Here is a 25760-nt window from a genome sequence, read left to right on the forward strand (position 1 = left end):
CATTTATTTTGAGTCCTCTCTCTCCTTTTCTTTAAAATCAATTTTGATGATCTTTTCAAAGAGCCAGTACTTTGTTCATTGATCTGTTCTTTTTTTTTTTTAGTTTCTATTTCATTTACTTTTTCTCTAATCTTTATTATTTCTTTCTTTCTACTGATCTGGGTTTCTGTTTGTTCTTCTTTCTACCTACTTTAAGTGTAAGGTTAGATTACTTGAGAATTTTTTTCTTGCTTCTTGAGATAAACCTATATTGCTATAAACGTCCTTCTTAGAACTGCTTTTGCTGCATTGAAGTGTTTAGTCCATTCACTTTTAAAGTAATTATTAATAGGTATGTACTTATTGCCATTTGTTGCTTGTTTTATGGTTGTTTTGTAGTTCTTCTCTGTTCTTTTCTTTCCGTTCTCTCTACTCTCATGGTTTGCTGGCTTTCATTAGTGGTATGCTTGGATTCCTTGTTTTTTATTTTCTGCATATCTATTACTGTTTTCTGATTTGTGATTATCATTAAGTTTATATATAACAACTTCTGCGTATAGTACTCTATATTAAGTTGATGGTCACTTCAGATTGAACTCATTCTTTACTCCTCTCCCCTCCATGTTTTAGGTGTGTGGTGTAACACTTTACATCCTCCTATTTTACAAATCCTTTGACTGATTTTTATAGATATACTTAATTTTGATGCTTTTGTGCTTCTTACTTTTCTTACTCTTACTTATGGTCTTTCCTTTCCATGCAAATAATTCCCTTCAATATTTCTTGTAGGGCTGGTTTAGTGGTCATGAATTCCCTTAACTTTTGTTTATCTGACTGTAGAGCAGTAAGACTGGGAAATTACTTTTATAAATGTTTATTAATTTATTTTGAGAGAGAGAGCAAGAGAGAGCGAGCATGCAAGCAAGGGAATGGCACAGAGAGGGAGAGAGAGAATCCCAAGCAGGTTCCACACTGAACTTAGAGCCTTATGTGGGTCACAATCCCACAACTATGATATCATGACCTGAGCCAAGATCAAGAGTCAGGTGCCCAACTGACTGAGACATCCAGTCGTTCCTGTCTGGGAAATTCTGTATCTCATTTTCTATTTTCTACCATTTTGAATGGTAGTCTTGTTGGATACAGTGTTCTTGGCTTTAGATTTTTCTCTTTGAGCACTTCTGGCTTGTAATGTTTCTGCTGAAAAATCAGCTGATAGTTTTATAAGGTTTACCTTATATGTAACTATACTTTTGCCATTTTAATTACTATGTATCTTGGATTGATTTTTGTCAGGGGCTTTCTGTGCCTCCTGGATCTGGACTTCTGTTTTCTTCCCCAGATTCAGGAAGTTTTCAGCTATTTTTATGTCAAGTAATTTTCTTCTCTTTCTCTATCTCTTCTGGGATCCCTATAATGCAAATACTATTATACTTTATGATGTTGCCGAGTTTCCTAAGATTATTTTCATTTTAGTACTTTTTTGTCTCTCCTGTTCAGTTTGATTGCTTTATATTACTCTGTCCTCCAGGTCACTGATCTGTTATTCTGTTTCCTCTAGTCTATTATTTATTCCATCTAGTATATTTTTAATTTCAGTTATTGACTTCTTTATCTCTGTTTATATTTTTATGTTTTCTATCTTTTTGTTAATTGTCTCACTGAGGTCCTCCACTCTTTTCTCAAGTCCAGTGAGTATCTTTATGATCATTACTTTAAATTCTCAGGTATATGAGTTATCTTCATTTCATTTAGCTCTCTTGCTGTGATTTTGTCCCATTATTTCATTTGGGACATATTACTCTGTTTCTTCATTTTACCCAACTCTCTATATCTGGTTCTATGTGTTAGAAGACTGAGATATGTCTGCTGCTCTTGAAAGCAGTGACCTTACGAAGAGGAGGTCCTGTAGTGCCCTGTAGTTCAATGTCCCCTGTTCACCAGAACCTGGAGCTTCAAAGTATCTCCTATGTGTGTTGTGTGTGCCTTACTACTGTGGCTGAGCCACTTTTGCCTTCAGTCCAGTCATCGGAAATGGCTCTCTTTACCTTGTGGGCAGAGTTTTGTCCCTGTGTCGCTAGTGGGCCAGTCTGGGACTGCCTTGGACTTGACTTGAGTCAGACCAGGAATGTGCCAGAGATGCAGTAGCACTGAACTGTAGAGCACTTTCCCTGCACTGTCCCCTGAGAAGCTTTCATTGGTGAGTGGGGCCTGCAGTCAGACCAGCTGTCAGCCCCCAGCCCACTGCTGGGGCTGCAGTCAGACTGTTATGTGTGTTTACCCTCCCTTCTTTCCAAGTCAGACATCACTTTGGAGTGGTTCTGACCTCTGTCGGGGATGCGTACACACTGCCAAGCTTGTGGCACCACTTTAGATGGGCTTCAGTCAAGGGCATGTTGGAGTGGGCAGGTTGGCAAGAGAACACAGAGGCAGGATGTGCAGTGTGACCAAAATGTGTGCCGATCTGTTGTGGGAGGCCACCTGGAGTGAAGGCTTGGCTAGAAGAGGCATATCCACAAGAGAACATAGGTATGGGGCACATTGTTAGCAAGCTAGTTGAAGAGTGAACATGCTGAGTTCCTGCAGGTGTCTGTGTATCTAGGATGGGAAGTGAGGGAGGGAAATAGCAACTGCCAACAATTTTGTTCTTGGAGAAGTCTCCCAAAGATTCCTTCCCCTCCAGCAAATGCTCTGAGATTAGTAAAAAATAAAAATCTCCTTCCCATATACCCAGGCATTTTTCAAACTGCTGCTTCTATGCTGTATCTCCATGGGGCTGTTTGTTGTGCTGTCTTTTAAGGGGAGGGACTCAGTTTCCTATTACCCTCTCAGCTCTCCCAGAGCTGAGCCTGATGGCTTTTAAAGTTCCAAGTGTTAAGCCCAGCAGATTGTAAGATCTCTTGAAATTATGCTTCTCTGGTGTTCAAAGCCAAATGTTATGGAGATTTGTCTTCCCCATGTGGTTTCCTCACTCCTGGGGTGCCTGACGTGAGGTCTGTTTCTCTCCCATCTCCACACTTGCAATGTCCCTCCTTTCTGTGGACAGTGCCTCAGGTCTGTTTAGCTCCTAGCTGCATCTCTGCCCTTCTTACCCTCTTTAGTGTGGCCTCTTTTCTATATTTAGCATGGAGAGTCTGGTTTTCCAATCTTCAGGTCATTTTCTGAGTTATTTACACCAATGTGGGTATCATCTAGTTGTATCCCTGGAACAAAGTGAACTTAGAGTCCTCCTACTCCACATCTTCGCTGGAAGTAGATGGACCACAATTTATTTAATGTATTTAATGATTCACCTACTGAAGGACATCTTCGTTGCTTCCAAGTTTTGATAATTGTGAGTAAAGCACTTATGTGAAGGTTTTTGTGTAGACATAGTTTTCAGTTTTTCAAGGTAGATATCAAGGAACTCAGTTGCTGGATCATATAGTAAGAGTATGTTTAGTTTTGGAATAAAATGCCAAACCACCCTCCAAAGTGGTTGTATCATTTTGCATTCTCTCCAGCAGTGAACAAGAGTTCCTAATGCTTCGCATCCTTGCCAGAATTTGATTTTTTTTTTTAGTGTTCTTGGATTTTGATCATTCTAATAGGTTGCAGTGCTCCTACTTTTGTTTTGTTTTGTCTTTTGTTTTTGTTTGCTATTTGTTGAATTAACTGTTGATAAATTAAAATATGTCCACAAATGGGCATTAGTCTAGAGTTCCTTTGCCAACCATGTGTATTAACCACACAAGTGAACACTGCCCAACAGGATCCCATTAAATATCTTCATTAATAATCTTCACTGATGGCTTAATGTCAACATTTATGTTGTGACTGTTATTAAATTTGTGGGATGTGTCAGAATCTAAACTTAGAAACCATAAAAACGTTTTTAAAATATTGTGAGAAAAATATAGTATTGTGAGATAAAACCTATTATACAATCTTAAAAGAATGAGTAGATTGATAAAATATTCAATATCAACACATTTAGTAAGTGCTTAGAGATATCAGGAAAATAAAAGGATAGGATCAATAAGAAACAAACAACAACAACAACAACCAAGTACTGACTTTCCTGTACCCAAGCCCTAAGATCACCTGAATATAAAGCCTGGCTATGTTGTCTGGGAAGCACACATAATTCATAGGGAGAGTGGAATATTGTATTAGAATCAGTGTTAGAAGTCATATCTGTGCAACCACTGAGCCTACCTAGCTTTTTCTGTCTCAAATATCCCCAGAGAGGTCTCTTGCCTGTCCCTTCCTGTGCTGAATTTAGCTTTCCTATTTAGTTTATACCTTAGGCACATCCTGTGCTAGACAGTCTAGCACACACTGCTCCCCACCAAAAACACAAGCCCCTCATGTGAGCCCATATTTCACATGGAGGAAGACAACATGAGCACAGGAAGTCATCCAAATTGATGTGAAGGAAGAACATTCTGCAATTAGATGAGTTCCTTGGGACAATGGTATCACTGAAATAACAGGAAAAGCTAAGTATAAAGGAGACTTGGGAAGAAATACCATGTGTTATAGGAGAAAGAGCCAGTGAATGGGATATTAGAGGTGTCAGCATCTATGACAGGAATGCACCAATGTTTGGCAATGACACAACATCCAGACAAAAGATGAACAGTGACTGGTCAAAAGACCCAACTGTGGTACAGGAGTCAGAAAGGATCAGTAACTGCAGCAGAGTAAGTTGTGGCCTTTGAAAGACAGTTCTGATTCAGTTAAGTGTGAAAATATTGGAGAATGTCTAATTTGAAGCCAATTCTCTTCAATCAAGAGGACTTGCCCAACAAACTGAAGGAGCAAACCCCTTTTTGTGCCTTCTGGATCCTTTCCTGAAACTACATTTTGCAATTACTAATCATGGTAAGTACTAAGGTAACCTGTGGAAAATTCAAACAGGATCAAACCTCTGCAGGTTCCAGCAAGAAGGAAGTGTTGGTAGCCTGTTGTGATAGGCAGAATTTTAAAGCTGTCCCCCAAGATCCCTCCTCTTGGCTTTTCAGTCAAATGCTAATCCAGTACTGCTGCGGGAGGATTTTTCAGGTGGAATTAAGGTTACTAGTCAGTTTACCTTAAAATAAAAAGATTATCTTTGATTATCTAAGTGGGTCTAATATAATATGTGAACCCTTACAGCCAAAGAGATGAAAAGGGCTTGACCCAATGTTACTGGCTTTGTATATGGAGGTAGAGGCCACAAGCCAAGGAATATGGGCAGCCTCTAGAATCCAAGATTGAACTTTGACCAACAGGATAGGGACTTCAGTTGTACAACAACAAGGAACTGAATTCCATCAACAATCTGAATGAGCCTGGGAGGGAATTCATGCTCTGAACCTCCAGAGAAGAACACAGCTCTGCCAACACTATGAATTCAGCCTTGTAAAACCAGGAGCAGAGAAAGTATCTGAGCCAACTCAGATTTTTGACCTACACAACTGTGAGAGTGTAAGTTTTTATTGTTTTCAAGCAATAAAGTTTGTAGTAATTTGTTACAGCAGCAATAGAAAATTAATATATCTGACTTGTCTACACTGACAGAAAATTAAAGTTTATGGTTATTTCTTGATTATAAAAGAAATATGTTTTATAGAAAATTCAGAAAAGATGAAAGAGTGAACACCAGATTCTTCACAGCAATAAGCTGAGATCCATTAACACCATTTTGGAGTTAAAATTTAAATCAATCCCCACTGGTCTGCACCACATGCCCAAGTTCTAACTGGTAAAAACAAAGGAATTAAATAAGAAACAAGTTAGGATTTTTATTTCATAACTACCAAAATATAGAGGTCTTTGGTAAATTTGGATTCCAAAGTTCATCTCCAAAACCAAAGTTCACTCCAAAGTTGGGTGAAGTGGTCACCCAATCAGGTGAGGATACATGGAGAATGAGAAGATCCCCTCCTTGGAGAGGTTCTTTTCTGGATGGTTAGCTAATTGGAGACTAGGCGGCTAAGAGTCACTGTGGTTGAGCACAAGGAGATTCAAAAGAGAGAGAGAGAGGGGGGGGGAGGGAAGGAGGGAGATGGGGTGGATAAGAGAGAGATTCCTATCACATGTGCTGAGGAAACTGATGGTATGCCTAGCCCAGGGGTCTACTACCTTCTCTTTTCCCCCAGAAGGAATATAAAAAACATCCACTGATACCTGAGCATGTACTTTTGGGTTTCAAAGCCCTTCCACACACTCAAGTGTATTAGTCAAAATTCTCCAGAGAAATATAAAATCCTTCATACATATACATGAAGAGATTTATTGGCTTATGCAGTTGTGAGGGCTGGCAGGTCCAACAGGCTGGAAATTGAGGAGATTGTTATATTCTTGAGGCAGAATTCCTTCACCTTCAAAAAATCTGTTTTTGCTTTTAGGGCCATCAACTGATTGGATCAGGCCCACCCATTCTGTTAAGTGTAATCTCCAACTCATCTACCTCTGACTGTAGATGCTAACTAACCACATCTACAAAATCCTTCACAGCAGCATCTATTCTAGTGTTTGACCAAACTATTGAATGCCAGAGCCTAGCCAAGTTGACACATAAAATTTTCACCACACTTATCAACCACCCTCAAAAAATCTCTTCTAAATGCATTCAATACTAAAAAATCCAGTTCTATTTCATATGTGCACATAAATTATTTGGCTGTTTATTTAGAACTGTGGAACTAAATAAAATAACTTCTTAGTGATTTTGCCTATATATGATATTGACAGGCTGACAACTTATACCAGCAACTGATTTTGCCTTTATGGCACTTGGATGGTCCTGTTAAAAAATACTAATTTTCCTGTTCATATGTCAAAGTCCAGCTTAGACATTACCCTAGAAAAAGAGTTTTCCTGGATCTTCCAGATGCAATTATTCTCCTTGTTTCTTATGCCAACCTCTATCATTTTATTGAGGTTTTGTTGATATTAAAGTCATTGGGATATGTGTTTGCTCTGACACTGGATTATAAGGTAACACATATGATGAAGGCTTAACATGAGCTGAGCAAGAGTGCCTGTACCACATAGTAAGCAGATAGTTAATAAGCATGTACTCTTTCCTTACTTCTGGAAGGAAGCAGTGTCTAATTTATCTTTGAAGAGTTCTATGACACCAGCAGCGCCATGCATGTGCTCAGAAGCACCTGTCAAAATGGATTGTGTTTAATTCAAAATCATCAGATTCCAAATGAACTAAAAGTCACATCATGTCTTAGATATATGAACACAGGCTCAATTTTTATAGATTATATTTTTAACGTAAACTAAAAATGTCATACTTAATTGAGTACTTGACCCACTGCAATAATGGCCATTGCACTGACCATAGTGGTATTAGTACCTTACCTAAATTCATCGATGCACCACGTGTTTATCATACTCCCTTCACCCTCCCAAAACATCATTTGATTCGTAAAAATTATAGCTATTCTGGGGGCGTCTGGGTGGCTCAGTCGGTTGGGCGTCGGACCTCAGCTCAGGTCATGATCTCACGGTTTGTGGGCTCTAGCCCCGCATCGGGCTCTGTGCTGACAGCTCAGAGCCTGGAGCCTGCTTCAGATTCTGTGTCTCCTTCTCTCTCTGTCCCTCCCCCACTTGTGTTCTGTCTCTGTCTCTCAAAAATAAATAAATGTAAAATATATTTTTTTAATTATAGCTATTCAGCGCTTCTTCAACAAGAACAGACTAGCATACATAACTTTCTCTTAATGTCAGATATATCAGATCCCATACTGCAATTATTTGCAACCAAAAATATTTTTTCCACTTTTACATACTGAAATGTAGAAAAAAATCCTGCTGCTAACAAATAAAATGTAATTTATTTCTATATTTAAAGTTTTCTTTTTCTAACCTCTTCCCGTTAGAGTCCTTGTTTTGCCTTCTTCTATGAGGGTAACCCTTTTCTATGTCTTGGTAGCCTCAGCGGCTCTCCTGCCTCCCAGACCTACATCTTCAACTACCCACAGTGTACTCCTCCTTGAACATCCATCTGTCTCCATCTGTGAAACCCTTCATCTTCTCAGAGAGAAACAGTGTCCCCAAGTTACTAATGTCATCACTAACCACTAGTGCTATCACCCTTCTCTGGGTTACCCAGACTCATTCAGCCTTAACAACCCAGGCATTACCTTCTGTTCTTTCCTCTCACTGACATCATCAGTGTTCATCACATCTATTCCATTATTTATTTTCAGTTTCTCTCAGTTGCATCTTCCTTTTTTCATACCACCTTGCATATACTGGATTCTTAGTCACTCCACACATTAGCTATTGTAACAGTACCTAAACCATTCCTAAGACAGCAATTTCATCACATTGTTCTTGTCCCAAAACTTCAATGACTTCTAAATGCCAAGATAAAGTCTTTATGTATTTCCTCTCTTCAAATTCCACTAGAACTTGGTATAAACCTGTGTTTCTCCTAATAATCTCCTTCAAAGATCAATTTTTCTTTATTCTACACATTCCCTTTCTATCCTTGTACATTCAGCTCAAATTTCTTCTTCCTCCTAAAGCCTTCTTTTGCCCACCCAGCTGGAAAAGGCTTCTTTCACAAAATTTAGTGTTTATTCCACTCATTTAGCAATAATTATTTATTATCTTATCTGCTGTGGTTCAGGTTGTTACTGTTCATTTAAATTTCTTCCTGTGTATCTTGTTTCTCCAATTGGAATTCAAATGCTAAGTCTGAGGAACAGCAGGGAAGTGGAGATTTAAATTTCCCTGTATCCTTTACATACTTAGCCTGGTATTTGGCACATAAGTAGACACTAAATAAATAAATACTGTTCTTTTTTTCATTATCCTCTTTATTGCTATTAAATATGCTGGTATCAGAAACTAAAATATCCTCAATATTTGGCTGGGTTTGAGTAACAAAGTAATAGAGGAGGAAACAAGCTAATCCATTTTCTCCCTTATGTACTGTCTGCTGTTTTTGAACCAAAGAATTTTGCTCATATTATGAATGTGAGTGTGAAAGCAGACCCAGACATTGCATCACAAATTTCTCATTAACCATCTCTAAGAAGCACAGCATGCTGATGACGTCTTATTCATCAGAAGTATTTCCTGGAGAAAAAAAATCTGCACCATTTATGTACCCCTGTCTTTTATTTTGGAACATGGAATGTTGGCCTTTGCACATTTGCAGGAATTTGTCGTGATAAATGATGCCAATCACCAGCTTTATTAATGTCATAAATGGAATGAGATAGCTCCTTACAAAGCAAAGAACAATGGTCAAAACTGTCCTCTGCTCATTACAGCCCCTTTTGAAAAATTTACCACACAATTATCCATTTGTGCTCCATTCCTCTAGGTGATGGGGATGGTGTGGGCTTTAGTTCTACTAATCACTTCCAGCTGATGCTCTCAGTCTCCCGGAGTTGTCACACATCATGTTTGGCAGTGTATCAGAGCAGTAGGAAGGGAAAGATCACAAAATCTGAGTTGGAAAGACTATCCAGGTCTGAGTTGTGATTTGTCATGGGCTGAATTGTGTCCCTTACCCTCCAAATTCATATATTCAAACCATAACTCAGTAACGCCAAACTCCAAAAGTGACTATATTTGGAGATAGCATCTTTAAAGACATACTTAAGTTTAAAATGTGGTCTTTGGGTGGACTCTATTCCAGTACAACTGGTGTTTTTATAAGAAGAGGAGATTAGGACATAGACATTTGAAGGGAGAAGACTACCTGAATCCACAGGAAGATGGTCATCTACAAGGCAAGGAGGGAGGTCTCAGAGGAAACCAACCCTGCTGATACCTCAATCTCAGTCTTCTCGTCTCCAGAACTATGAGACGATAAATTCCTATTTAAGCTAGCTAATCTGCATTATTTTGTTATGGGGGCCCAGGAAACTAACACATCATCCAAAGGAAAAAAATAGACAAGCAACTAAAGCTTTATATTGGTTTGTTTGCTTTGAATCTATAGAAGGTCATTATGAAATTCTTATTAACAATACAAATTTCCTTGATGTCTGAAGCCTCAGTGAGTCTTGGAGTCCTTCCAGGAAAGTTAGAATGTAGGACTATGGAAGGAAGCAGGAATTGCCACCAGTGCTCTGGCTTTCATTGCCTTTCAGGGTCCTCAAACTCTATCATCCCAAACGCACACCAAAAAGACTTTGTTTTTATTTTTTTTCTTTTTCCACTGCACAACATGTAAGCATCGATCAATGATTCTCTTCTTTTAACTCCTGAGCACCATAGCCCAATCATAGTAAGAAAGAAATAAACCTTGTTAACTCAAAGCATCATTCTGTTAGCAAAGCTGACTCACAGTTTTACCTAATGTAACAGAACCTTGTCTCTAGTAATACATAGGGTCCAAATGTCTATATGGAGTGATTCCCAAGGGTTCCAATTTATGGGTTTTTTGACAATAAGAATTTATTGAAATGATCTTATTAATGTGAAGTGATGTGAGTGCATGTGTTTATAATATTGTACTTTTCTTTCTTTTTAGTTTTTGTTCAAAATAATTTTAGATGACTAAGCCTACCTTCCCTAGTTAAAAATGTATATGGATTACTTTACATACATTGTTCTATCCAGGGCTCTGATACCTTCTTTGCTCCCTCCTCGCTAAATATTTGGAGATAAATTCCAAACAGTGTCCAGGATACACAGTCTGCCCTAGAATGAAGCCTCTTCACTGTATTCCTCACTGCCTGAGTTGGAAGGTTTTGCATTCCTGATTGTGAACAATCCCTACTGTGTTAGTTTATTTTCTTAATTAACCCCAGCCATGATTTTGTAATGTCGTAACTCTTTCTCTATAAGTTGCACACCCTGTTCCTGAGTCTCTTTAGCAGTTGCATTCTCTTTGCAAAATCAGGGTTTATTGGTTGTTTTGTTTGTTTGTTTGTTTGTTTTTATTGCACTGTGATGATAGAGGACAAGATTTAAAGCCTATTTGGTAAGTAAAGTCTCTTCTAGTTTCAAGTCAAACTAAAAACAGATTCCCACTTGCACAATGCCTTATACTTCCTGTGTAATACCATTAAATATCCCCAGCCAGCAGTAGCTTGGAACTTTGCTTCATGCCCAATACCTTCTAGATTACATATAACGTATGTACAGGATATAAAAGAATTTTTATTTTTAAAAAAAGAAAATCAGTTTATGTTATTAGATAATATACATTCAGCACTTTCCCTTCTCTGAAATTAATAGTAATTTTATTAATGGCATGTTAATATAAATTTATTAGTACTATTTGAAATAACATTAACTTGGTTATAAGAATGTGATTTTAAAAAAGAATGTGATAACAAAGGGCTCAATTTAATTTTCAATGGGCATTGTAATAGAAAACTGGAAAATTAAGTTTAGGTTAAGATGTCAATAAAGGAAGAAAATGGAAGTCTGTAATTATGTGGAAGTTTAAATATGTGGAAACTTATCAAAAGATGGGACTATTATAAAAAGGGACGTTGGGGCACCTGGGTGGTTCAGTTGTTTCAGCGGCCAACACTTGGTTTTGGCTCAGGTCATGATTTCACAGTTCATGAGTTCAAGCCCTGCATTGGGCTCTCTGCACTGACAGTATGGAGACTGCTCAGGATTCTCCCTCTCTCTCTCAAAATAAATATATAAACTTAAAAAAAATGGAACTTCAGAAAGGTTATATATCAAAGGGCATTCTTCCACAGAGAAGTGTGCTGAATTCTACCAATACAGCGAGTCAGTGACAGGCAGGCTATGTCCTGAACCACACTGTACTATAGGGTAAACAATATGATATTAGGTCATCTATCAAGACAAAAGGTTTTGGTGCTAAAGATCATCAAAACTTTTATACAAAAAGAAAAAAAATGTGAACATTGAACACAAAGGTGGTTCTTTGACACTACCATCAAAACTGTCCCATATCTCTGACCCATCACAGGTGATCTCCCCAGTTAACTCACCTATGATTGTGATAAACCAACTCCATAAATACATGAAGGTGCCTGTGAGTGGGTATATTTGTCTAGGAGCAAAAATTGTGATTAATAAAACTGTTATGGGGGAAATGGGGAGTTACTAATCAATGGGCATAAAGCTTCAGTTATGCAGGATGAATAAGCTCTAGAGATCTGCTGTACAGCATTGTACCTATAATCAACAGCAATGTGTTGTACACTTAGAATTTTATTAAGAGGGTAGATTTAATGCTAGGTGTTCTTAGTACAGTAAAATAGAATTTTTTTGTCTTTGGAGGAAATTCTTAAACTTTCTTCCTTAATATCTTAAACTGCAAAGGTATCAGTTGTTATATTAGGCAATTTCCCATATTATCTTAATTTCCGAATTTTCCCAATGTCCTCCAATGCTCTCTAATGGGATAGCAGATTTATCACCCTGTAAGCAGAGAAAGCATAACTTCTTTTTCTCTATACAACTATATTAATCTTCCTTATATATGCCTACAATCAAATAATATAAACATTAAACTTTGTTGAGTGCAATAATTTAAACAGTTCCTTTAGCTATATCCTTCATCACATTAAATATAAATAATTTGGTTAGTCTGTCAGATTCTCTTTCCTCCCCCTGCTCCACAAAAGTGGAGGTAGGTAAAAATAAATATCAGGAAATAAATGTTAGAGTGGCCAGTTGATGACGGGGTCTACATGCCATGCTACAAAACTTGGGCATTATTCTATAGGCAACAGAAATTTATTTGAGAAGTTTTGGGCAGGAGGTTAGTTTATAATTTTGGATTTGACACAGCTAGTTAGCCAATGCAATCTATTCCCATCTTCTTTTCTCCTTGTCCACCTCCCACAGTGGAGGTTGGAAAAAAAAGACATTCACTTGCTTACTCACATTATAGGTAAGAGGGCTATGTGACCCAGTTCTAACCAGTGAATTGTGAAGGGAAATCTGTCAGGATCATTCTGTGAAAGTTCTATCTTCCTAGAAAAAAAAAAGAGCAGAAGTTCACAAGGCTTTAAAGTAAGACATACTGCATTGAGTTGGAGCTGTCATCTTGCAACCATGAGGCATCATGCATGAGGACAAAAAGTCAACAATGAATAATAGCAAAGCAGAAATAAAAGAACCAGGGTCCTTGATGGTATCACAGAACCATGGAATCATCCCTGGACTGATAGATAACCTCCAAACTCTCATTTGTGAGAAAACTTATGTTGCATTACTTAAAACACCTCCACTGTGCTTTCTCTTATTTGCAGCAGAGCAAAGCTTTCAAAATTGACACAGTGTTGTACTGATTGGGGATTTGAAAGGTGCAAAACTAAAATCAAAGTAGCTATTTAGGGAGCTATTCCAATAACACAAGCAGAAATGAGAATGGGACCTGAAAAGAGAGGGTAGGTACCTAGATGGGCAGAGAGTAAAATTTCTTTAACGTTAATGAAGGAAATATGTAGGACAGGTGATTTAGGTTTTGTCTTAGGTGACTGGTCCCAAAATACAGAAGCAGCAATTTGAGTGTGAACATGGATTTCAGTTTGAGAAATGTAAGGTGCCCATGCAACATCATGTGGAGCTATCCAGTGGGCAGATGAACTTATAAATAAAAGCATTTCTATTTAGTAATATAGATTTGGGATATATTAAGGACACACGAAAATCACCTAGGGAATACCAAGATTTAAGAAGGGAAAAGCAGAGGAGGAGCCAAGATGGCAGAACAGCATGGAAGTTTTTTGTGTGTCTCACATCCATGAAATACAGCCAGACCAACACTAAACCATCCTGCACACCTAGAAAACTGGGGGATTAACACAACAATCTACACAACCTGAACCACAGAATTCAGCAGGTACACGGCACGGAGAGGTGAATTTGGGGAGTGAGAAGCCGTGGCGGGCAGGGAGCCACTTTTGTGGGTAGAGAGAGGATGGAGACTGGGGAGGGGGTGAAAATAAGGGAAAAGCATCCCTCCCCAAATGCAGCTGGAGAGAAAGTGGAAAATTGGAAACAGCTGCAGGGACTAAACTAAAAAGGGAGAAAGGAGAAAGGAGAGGGTTTAAATTCCATTAAGACTATAAACAAGGGGAGCCCAAAGTCTGCAACTCCAATACCTGGCGGTGCTCTGGTGGGAAGGGCGAATCCCCAGGAACAGAGTGGGGGTCCAGGAGGTTCTCAGGCCACACAGGGAAAAGCAGTTCCACTGCTGGAAGGACATTTGGAAGAGACTGTTGAAGCCACTTGGTCCCAGCAGACCCCAGAAAATGGCCACATTCGCTGGTGCTGAAACAAGGTCATTAAGGGTGAGGCCTGGTGCCAGATGTGTATTGTGATTTTCCATAATCCCTGAAATGCTGCTGCTACACTATCTCATGAACTTTTTCTGGGGCGGGCTGGCACCTGGCCACAGTTTCCGGGCACCGGCAGCAGCAGGGTCCACAAAGTGTTCCTGGGTGCAGCTGATATTCGGCCATTGCTTGGTGAGACCTTCCCACAGAGGGGCAGAACGGGTCAAAGCCGCAGTCCTTCAGAAGTAAAGGGCCGGGGAAAACAGCCGCATCTGAGACAAAACTCAGGAGAGAGGTACTGCCTGAGGCTTGGTCACAGACAGTAAAAAAGCAGAGAGTGGATGAGAGCTGAAGACAGAGGAGAGGTGCACACTTGTTGATCGGGGAGAACAGAGTTCCAATACTAGAGACTGGGTACCTTGGTGACACCTTTTTCACCACTCCCACGCATGCACATAGGCACCTATGAGCGCCACAACACTCCACCCCAGTAGGCTAGCAGCTCCATCTAGTGGAGAATGAACCCGTTACACTGAGCCCTGCTCAACTGGGCCAACCTCGCTCTTCAAGTACACAACTCTCACTGCCTGCTTAGTTTATGGAGTATAAATTGCTTCATAGTCTGACTTCTAGGGGAAAGCAAAGTAATTTCAGTCGTATTTCAGCCTGTTAGCAGGTCCATCTATTCAATTTTCTTTTTTTTTCTCTTTTTCACTTCTTTTCCTTTTCTTGAATACAGAAAGTATTCTGTAGTAAAATACAGAAAGTATTCTGAAGTAAAATAAAACCATTTTTATTTTAAATTTTTGTTAAAAATATTTTTAATTTTTTACTATACTTTTTACTTTTGTGTAAATTTTTTCAAATTCTATTTTAATTCCTTCACTTTATTTTACTCTACTTCAGTGTATTCACTTTTTCAAATTTTCAAACGATTTCCTTTTTTTTCCCTTTTTCGTTTCTTTTTCTTGAATACAAAAAGAGAAAAAAATCATTTTTATTTTTAATTTTTATTAAAAATATTTTTCTTTACTTTTTTCTACTATATTCTTTACTTTTGTGTAAATTTTTTCAAATTCTATTTTACCACCATCATCTCATTTTAGTCTACTTCACTGTATTCATTTTTCAAATTCTCAAACGATTTCCTTTTTTTTTCTTTCTTCCCATCCCCCCTTTTTTGTCTCTAATCTTTCAAACCACTTTCAACACCCAGACCAAAACACACCTAGGATCTAGCATCATCTATTAGATTTGTGTGTGTGTTTAATTTTAATTTTTTTATAATTTTAAGTTTTTTAATTTCAATTTTTCTACCTCATTAATTCCTTTTCTCCCTTCAAAATAACAAAACGAAGAAATTCACCCAAAAAAAAGAGCACAAAGAAACGACAGCCAGGGATTTAACCAACACAGATACAAGCAAGATGTCTGAACCAGAATTTAGAATCACGATAATAAGAATACTAGCTGGAGTGGAAAATAGGTTAGAATCCCTTTCTGCAGAGATAAACGAAGTTAAAAATAGCCAGAATGAATTAAAAATGCTATAACTGAGCTGCAATCACGGATGGATGCAGCAGCGGCAAGGATGGATGAGGCAGAACAGAGAATCAGCGATAGAGAGGACAAACTTATAGAGAATAATGAAGCAGAAAAAAAGAGGGAGATTAAGGCAAAAGAGCACGATTTAAGAATTAGAGAAATCAGTGACTCATTAAAAAGGAACAACATCAGAATCATAGGGGACCCAGAAGAGGAAGAAAGAGAAACGGGTAGAAGGGTTATGCGAGCAAATCATAGCAGAAAACTTTCCTAACCTGGGGAAAGACACAGTCATCAAAATCCAGGAAGCACAGAACCCCCAGTAGATTCAACAAAAACCAACCATCAACAAGGCATATCATAGTCAAATTCACAAAATACTCAAGGCAAGGAAAGAATCATGAAAGCAGCAAGGGAGAAAAAATCCCTAACCTACAAGGGAAGACAGATCAGGTTTGCAGCAGACCTATCCACAGAAATTTGGCAGGCCAGAAAGCAGTGGCAGGATATATTCAGTGTGCTGAATCAGAAAAATATGCAGCCAAGAATTCTTTATACAGCAAGGCTCTCATTCAAAATAGAAGGAGAGATAAAAAGGTTCCCAGACAAGCAAAAATTAAAGGAGTTTCTGATCACGAAACCAGCCCTGCAAGAAATTTTAAGGGGGACTCTCTGAGGGGAGAAAAGATGAAAAAAATATATCCATATGTATATATATAGATATAGATATAGACATATAGATATATATAGATAGATATGGATATATATATATATATATATATATATACATATATATATATATATATATATATAATATGGATATATAAATACCAAAAGCAACAAAGATTAGAAAGGACCAGAGAACACCACCAAAAACTCCAACTCTACAAGCATTATAATGGCAATAAATTCATATCTTTCAGTACTTACTCTAAACGTCAATGGACTGAATGGTCCAATCAAAAGACATAGGGTAACAGAATGGATAAGAACACAAGATCCATCTATATGCTGTTTACAAGAGACCCACTTTAGACCTAAAGACACCTCCAGATTGAAAATAAGGGGATGGAGAACCATCTATCATGCTAATGGTCAACAAAAGAAAACCAGAGTAGCCACACTTATATCAGACGATCTAGACTTTAAAATAAAGACTGTATCAAGACATGCAGAAGGGCATTATATTGTAATCAAGGGGTCTATCCAACAAGAAGACCTAACAATTGTAAACAATTATGCACCAAATGTGAGAGCACCCAAATATATAAATCATCACAAAAATAAAGAAACTCACTGATAGTAATATGATAATAGTAGGAGACTTCAACACACCACTCACAACAATGGACAGATCATCTAATCAAAAAATCAACAAGGAAACAATGGCTTTAAATGACACGCTGGACCACATGGACTTAACAGATATATTCAGAACATTTCATCCTAAAGCAGCAGAATATACATTCTTCTCCAGTGCACAGGGAACATTCTCCAGAATAGACCACACACTGGGACACAAATCAGCCCTCATCAAGTACAAAAAGATCAAGCTCATACCATGCATATTTTCAGACCAAAATGCTATGAAACTCAAAATCAACCACAAGAAAAAATTTGGAAAGGTAACAAACACTTGGAGACTGAAGAACATCCTACTAAAGAATGAATGGGCTAACCAAGCAGTTAAAGAGGAAATTAAAAAGTATATGTAAGTCAATGAAAATGATAACACCACAACCCAAAACCTCTGGGATGCAGCAAAGGTGGTCATAAGAGGAAAGTATACAGCAATCCAGGCCTTCTAAAGAAGGAAGAAAGATTTCAGATACACAACCTAACCTTATGCCTTAAGGAGCTGGAAAAAGACCAAATAAAACCCCAAAACATCAGAAGACAGGAAATAATAAAGAATAGAGCAGAAACCAAAGCTATTGAAACCAAAAAAACAGTAGAACAGATCAATGAAACCAGAAGCTGGTTCTTTGAAAGAATTAACAATTTTGATAAACCACTATCCAGTTTGATCAAAAAGAAAAAGGAAAGGACCCAAATACATAAAATCAATAATGAAAGAGGAGAGATCACAACCAACACAGCAGAAATAAAAACAATAATAAGAGAATATTATGAGCAATTATATGCCAATAAAATGGGTAATCTGGAAGAAATGGACAAATTCCTAGAAACATATACACTACCAAAACTGAAACAGGAAAAAATTGAAAATTTCAACAGACCCAGATCCAGTAAGGAAATACAACTATAGTCAAAACTCTGCCAAAAAACAAGAGTCCAGGACCAGATGGCTTTCCAGGGGAATTCTACCAAACATTTAAGGAAAAGTTAACACCTATTCTCTTGAAACTGTTCCAAAAAATAGAAATGAAAGGAAAACTTCTGAACTCTTTCTATGAAGCCAGCATTACCTTGATTCCAAAACCAGACAGACACCCCATTAAAAAGGAGAACTATAGACCAATTCCCTGATGAATATGGATGCAAAAATCCTGAACAAGATACTAGCCAACCGGCTCCAACAATACATTAAAAAAATTATTCACCATGACCAAGTGGGATTTATACCTAGGATGCAGGATATATCTGCAAAACAATTAATGTGATTTATCACATCAATAAAAGAAAGAACAAGAACCATATGATCCTCTCAATAGATGCAGAGAAAGAATTTGACAAAGTACAGCATCCTTTCTTGAAAAAAACCCTCAAGAAAGTAGGGATAGAAGGAGCATACCTCAAGATCATAAAAGCCATATATGAATGACCCAATGCTAATATCATCCTCAATGGGGAAAAACTGACAGCTTTCCCCCTTAGGTCAGGAACAACACAGGGATGTCCACTCTCACCATTGTTATTCAACATAGTATTGGAAGTCTTAGCCTCTGCAATCAAACAACACAAAGAAATAAAAGGCATCCAAATTGGCCAGGAGGAGGTCAAACTTTCACTCTTCGCAGATGACATGATACTTTATATGGGAAACCCAAAAGATTCCACCAAAAAACTGCTAGAACTGATTCATGAATTCAGCAAAGTTGCAGGATATAGAATCAATGCACAGAAATCTGTTGCATTCCTATCCACAAACAATGAAGTGACAGAAAGAGAAATCAAGGAATCGATCCCATTTACAGTGGCACAAAAAACCATAAAATACCTAGCAATAAATCTAACCAAAGAGGTGAAACATCTATACACTGAAAACTATAGAAAGTTTATGAAAGAAATTGAAGAAGACACAAAAAAACGGAAAAAGATTCCATGCTCCTAGATAGGAAGAACAAATATTGTTAAAATGTCGATACTACCCAAAGCAATCTACGTATTCAATGCAATCCCTATCAAAATAACACCAGCATTTTTCACAGAGCTAGAACAAATAATCCTAATATTTGTATGGAACCAGAAAAGACCCTGGATATCCAAAGCAATCCTGAAAAAGAAAACCAAAGCAGGAGGCATCACAATCCCAGACTTCAAGCTATACTACAAAGTTGTAATCATCAAGATAGCATGGTACTGGCACAAGAACAGACCCTCAGATCAATGGAACATAATGGAGAACCCAGAAATGGACCCACAAATGTTTGGGCAGCTAATCTTTGACAAGGCAAGAAAGAATATCCAATGGAATAAAGACAGTCTCTTCAGCAAGTGGTTCTGGGAAAACTGGATAGCGACATGCAGAAGAATGAACTTGGATCACTTTCTTACACCAGACACAAAAATGAACTCAAAATGGATGAAAACCTCAATGTAAGACAGGAAGCCATCCAAATCCTCGAGGAGAAAGCAGGCAAAAACCTCTTTGATCAAGGCTGCAGCAACTTCTTGCTCAACACGTCTCTGGATGGAAGGGAAACAAAAGCAAAATGAATAACTGGGACCTCATCAAAATAAAAAGCTTCTGCACAGCAAAGGACACAATCAGCAAAACTAAAAGGCAACTGACAGAATGGGAAAAGATATTGCAAATGGCATATCAGATAAAGGGTTAGTATCCAAAATCTATAAAGAACTTATCAAACTCAACACCCAAAAAAACAAATAATCCAGTGAAGAAATGGGAAAAAGACATGAATAGACACTTCTCCAAAGAAGACATCCAGATGGCCACCCGACACATGAAAAAATGCTCAACATCACTCATAATCAGGGAAATAGAAATAAAAACTACAATGAGATACCACCTTACACTTGTCAGAATGGCTAACATTAACAACTCAGGTAACAACAGATGTTGGCAAGGATGCGGAGAAAGAGGATCTCTTTTGCATTGTTGGTGGCAATACAAGCTGGTGCAGCCACTCTGGAAAACAGTATGGCGGTTCCTCAAAAAATTAAAAATAGAACTACCCTATGATCCAGCAATTGCACTAGTAGGCATTTATCCAAGGGATACAGATATGCTGTTTTGAAGGGGCACATGCACCCCTGTGTTTATAGCAGCACTATCTACAATAGCCAAAGTATGGAAAAAGCCAACATGTCCACTGATGGATGAATGGATAAAGAAGTGGTATATCTATACAATGGAATATTACTTGGCAATCAAAAGAATGAAATCTTGCCATTTGCAATGACGTGGATGGAACTGGAGGGTATCATGCTAAGTGAGATTAGCCAAAGAAAGACAAAATCATATGACTTCACTTATATGAGGACTTTAAGAGACAAAACAGATGAACATAAGGGAAGGGAAACAAAAATAAAAAAAAAACAGGGAAGGGTTGACAAAACATAAGAGATTCATAAATATGGAGAACAAACTGAGGGTTGCTGGAAGGGTTGTGGGAGGGGGGATGGGCTAAATGGGTAAGGGCACTAAGGAATCTACTCCTGAAATCGTTGTTCCACTATATGCTAACTAATTTGGATGTAAATTAAAAAAAATAAATAAATGAAATTAAAAAAAAAAAAAGAAGGGCAAAGGAGAAAGAGGAGAAAGCAAAGACTGAGTAGAAGCACCAGGTCTGAACAGCTTTAGTGTCTGACTCAGTGCATCCTGGCTGAGCCTCAGCCTTATGTGTAAAATTATTAAAAGATAAAACCATCAGAGAAAATCTTAAATAAAAAAAGCAAAACCAGAATTTTCCTTTCTTGCATAAAGGAGAGCCATACTAGTCAGGCACATTCCTATTGAGGAAAGCAAATTGCTAATCTTATATACGTTTTTGTGGGGATGAGTTTATTTGGGTTGATGTTGGTCACAGAGGTAAGAATGGGTTGACATCAGCCTTTGAAGAATGTTCCCTGGTACATGTCCACCTCCAATTATCTGACTTCCTAAGTGTCAGTCTGTCACCAACTCATTGGCTTTCAGAGGCATATGCAATGAGGTGAAATGACACTGATCAACTAGAGAGGTTTAAAACCAGCTCTGGAGTTTGCTTGCCAACACAGTCATAGAACTATCACTGATTAATTTAAAAGCTGAAAACCTGTTCTGGTGGTTGTTGCCATCACTATAGAAAAATCAGACTTTTCCTAGAAGAATGTGGACTCTTGCTGTTCTCAAAGTTAAATGGTGCCAAGTTCAAGTGAGGTGAAGACTGACATGTGTCCACTAGGGTTAGGAATTTTCACTTCAGGAGCAATTTCAATGGAGTAGATGAGGAACTAAAATACTACAATTCTCCACTAACCTAGTCATGCTCACAATTTTCTCTAAGAGCAGGAAGCAGAAAGGGAAAAAAAGCTGGTTCAAGGAAAATATAAAGAGGGATAGTAAAGCAAAGCTTGCATTTATTGAGGGCCTGCCGTATGCTAGCAGTTGTGCTAAAGCACCTGACATACTTTATCTAATTTAATTCTCACAACCATGCCTTACGGCAGCTATTAGGAGCAGTAGTAGCATTACCATTTTACAGATGATAAAACTGAGGCTCAGGACATTAAATAATATTTCCAATGATTGGTAGGGAATTAGCTGGACACCAGGCTTGTGTGAATTCAGTCTCAGATTGTGGCATTGTACCATGCTGTTGCTAAATAGGAGATGGCGTGAGCTATAAGTACCTGCTCCAACCCATGCAATATTCCTCTTCTTCTCTTAAGCTATTCCTCCAATCCCCTACAAAGCAGTGACCAGGAATACAGATGCATCTAGACATGCTAAGAGTACAGACCCTAAGAAATAGAGCCCAGTAAACCATGTCACTGCTCACACATATGAACCATGACTGAATAGCAGGTTTTTCTATTCACTCATCATAAATTTTAAAAATATTCAATCCTCTGAGCATATTACATAGGTGGCTATTAAGACTGTGTGAGCTTGGCCAAGTATCTAGCAAGTTGTTTTCTTGACTAAGAGCTACTCAGGCCTTCATTTCCTTATAATTATAAAATGATATCTTGTATCAAGAGAAATCTATAGATCATAAGTCAATGTTAAAAATCCTGAGATTGAAATGAGTCACTCAGTACACAAAATGCATATTAGTAATTTGGTAACATTTTTTATTATTATTTATACTTCTTAATCCATCCTGGGATGATACCTTTTTCTTCCTGTGTGTTTATTTACAAACACAGCTTAATCAGAGAAAACAATATATAATGCTCTTGAGCTCTGAGAACTTTTAGTCTTCGGGGACATTTGGGTTGATACAGCCTTTAAAAAGACTGACATGACACTTCTAAATACAAGTTATTTTAGACTACCGTCCAACGTGACGAGTCACAGAAGAAAACCACCATAGACTGAGCTGGCTCTCCCCTTAAGGTCCCTCAGTGGGGATTTCTCATATTTCCTCAGGAAACACTGCCCCTGGTTATGTCACTTATTGAACCATTTACCTCCTGGCCGTGTGCTGGGATGAAGACAAGGTACTCAGAGACAGCCTGGAATAGTCTGTCTTCTCATCAATAATTATAGCTTCAAATACAAAAGACAACTTAAATTTTATAACAGCATGTGGAAAATATTTCTTTTGTGTTCCGTATCATGAAGTTCTACTATCTACAAAATGGTGTGTAATATACAAGCTGTTTTGTTATACAAAGAAATTGGCTATAACAATTTTCAATCATCATTCCATTTCACTTTGATTATGCATTTATAGCATGTTAGAAAGAGGCTAGAGGAAACAAGAATATGAACATCTACAATGAATTCAATAGGAGTTATTCACTGAAATGTTCCATCTTCATAATTAAAAACTACCACTCAATCCCACCAAATTCTGTTTATGAATTAGGTGAGAATTTTCCTATTTAAATGAATATATCCATCTCTCAACATATGTCCTATGGGGATATAATCCTCCTATGGCTCAGTAACTCCAGATGTACCTTATTAGGCCCCCCAAAATGATTAATTCTACCATAGGACATGGAGAATAAAGCTTTTTAAAAAATCATTAAAGGCAAATCCCTGAATCCAAAGGCAACACACATCTTTGCAAGGAGAACAAGCAGCTTGCTCTGCACCTAGACGATACCAAAGGAAAAGATCTCCTGCATTATAAGCTAGACAGTGTGACACTGGCTGCTGGTAGCAGATGGGCCCACAGGATTCATGTAGCAGACTGATACTGAAACTGGGACAGCTGAAGGAAGGTTCTCCAGGATCATCATTAGGGGAAAGACATACAGTGGAATGGGAGAGGCAGCACTCCTTAACCCAGACAGAGGCTTCAATGGGTAAAAATGATTCCTGAAAACTAATGGGTATAAGTCAGGTTGATTATTTATTGGCAGGGCCAATCCCAAAATAGAAGAGAGATTCCCACTCAATGTGGTTCTAAATGAATTCCAGCAGGAGACATGAAAGGGTAGATGAAATCTAGTCAGGGAAGGGCATTATCAGTGTGTTCTGGTCCCAAAAGTTCATCTGGTTCTCCTTCATGAAATACAAAGTTTCAGCAAAGCTTTCTGTTTCTCCAGAGACAGCAACAGATCAAGAACTCAGTGTCTCTTATGGGTCTTTCCACCAGTGAAAGCAAATGGAGTATCTGAGATCCACAAGTACTTAAGATAATTCCCATAGCTACAATGCAGCCTGTCCATAAAAAAAAATTCCCTGGGTTTCCCTTTTTGAAAAACAGAGCCCTGGAGAGAAAAGCGGGCACTATTTAACATGTCCCAAGGAGGATTGATTGTAAGAAAAAAAACCATACGACCACAATCAGGCAGGAACTGAATGGAGACCCAGCTGAAGACTCCATTTGAAGGTCTTAAAAGTTCAGCTGGGGAAGCAATTTCTCCTTAGACAAGAGAGCCTGAAAGTTTTTTTTAATTATTATTAATTCCAAATATTACATCTAACAAATGCAGCCATGCAACAAGACAAATAAAAAATGAAACAAAAACAAAAATAAAAAACCTGAGCTCCTCAAAAGAGGGTTAGAAGTACACTGAGCCAGAAGCTAAGAAACCACACCAGACTCCTTTGATTGAGTTTTAATTCTAACCCCCACATTTCCTAACTGTGTAACATTTTAAGAACTGAATAACTTAAAATCCACTGATATCTGGCTCCAAATAAAGCTGTTCTCATCCTATGTCTTTGGTTGTAATTTTGCTATTCTCTAGAAAAACATCTTTTCATACTTGTCTTTAAGAGGATGATATACATAAAATAGAATAGGAATACAAATGCTCCAAATCTGGGCCAAGACTGAGACAGAAAAGGAAATTAGGTTTTATTGTATTTGTATTATCCACTCCTCTGTTAAATTCCTCACATTTCTGACATAAAAATCATTTAATGTTTCCTTGATAAGTTCTTTCAGATTCTCCTATGAAACTATCAATGTTAAAAAAAATAAAGTACCACAAATGAACAGTTAACACATTGCACAATGGATGTTTTCCCCAGTCTTCACTGTCAAACACAATGGACCCTTGGCCAGTCATTAACCCCAGGAATGGTTTTACTTCTTTTACTTCTGCTTTAGTTAAACCTTTATCTGTTCTGAGATATCCTTGATCAACATTAGAGTAACTTGAGATTGTTTCTGTATGCATTTGCCATCTATGTAAAATTCATTAAATATGTACCAAAAAGAATTAATTAGCCTCCCTTTCCTCAAAGCTGTGTTAGTCGTCACAGCCAAAGATACTAAGACATTCCTAGTAGCCCTTGAACCAGGAACCCTATATAGTTTCTCCATTAAACTATAGCACAGAGGAGTGGGTAATGCATAGGAGTTATGCCTGCACTATCCTCCACACTCCTTTCAGCCTTCACCAAGCTGTCAGCAGCATGATACACTGTGTGACACCCTCTGACCCCAGCTGACTTTGCTCTACACCAGACTCGGTCTCTTCTTTTCTGTCCCAGTTCTTTTCTTCTCTCTTAAGTCCTCTCCTTCCATGTGTTCTGTTTGGTCCTCTCCTCTCTCTTAAACCTTCTCCTTCCATTTGTTCCTTGAAGGGAGTGACTGTCACTCAGTTCATGCTGAGGCTTAGTACAGACCTATGATGTGGGTAGGAAAATGGCTCTGACTAATGCTGACATTTGCTTAGGTTTTGCTGAGACTTTGGGTTTTGCTTAGACTTCTCTTACAACGTCACCACTCACTTACCACTTAAAATTCAAAGATGTTGTCTGCCTCAGGTAAGTATAAAATATCCTGAGTGACTACAAATGTAAATGGCATAATCAGAGTTAGTAACTAACGGCTTTGAGGTATAACCATTAATGACAAAACATGGATTTCCAACCCACAGAGTTGCAACACAGGTAGATGCGTGTCTATACATAGAAGCTTTAGGATCTTTTCTTTAAAATAAGAACTCATTTTACTGAAATTAAGGTACTCTATTTTTACTAACTTTGAAAATCCCCATTAGCTAAAGAAATCAAATCATTGGAATTTATCATAGTCCTTGGTGTTTTAACAATGAGTCATTCATGGCCAAACTGACTCTGCATAGTGAGCCTTGTCATCACATAAAGCTGAGGAAGTGAGAATTTCACCCTATTCATAGACTGGCCTGTCATAGTTTTTTATACCTTCTTCAATGAAGTGCATATGAAAA

Source organism: Leopardus geoffroyi, chromosome B2 (genome assembly GCF_018350155.1).
Source record: "Leopardus geoffroyi isolate Oge1 chromosome B2, O.geoffroyi_Oge1_pat1.0, whole genome shotgun sequence".
In the NCBI taxonomy this organism is placed as follows: domain Eukaryota; kingdom Metazoa; phylum Chordata; class Mammalia; order Carnivora; family Felidae; genus Leopardus; species Leopardus geoffroyi.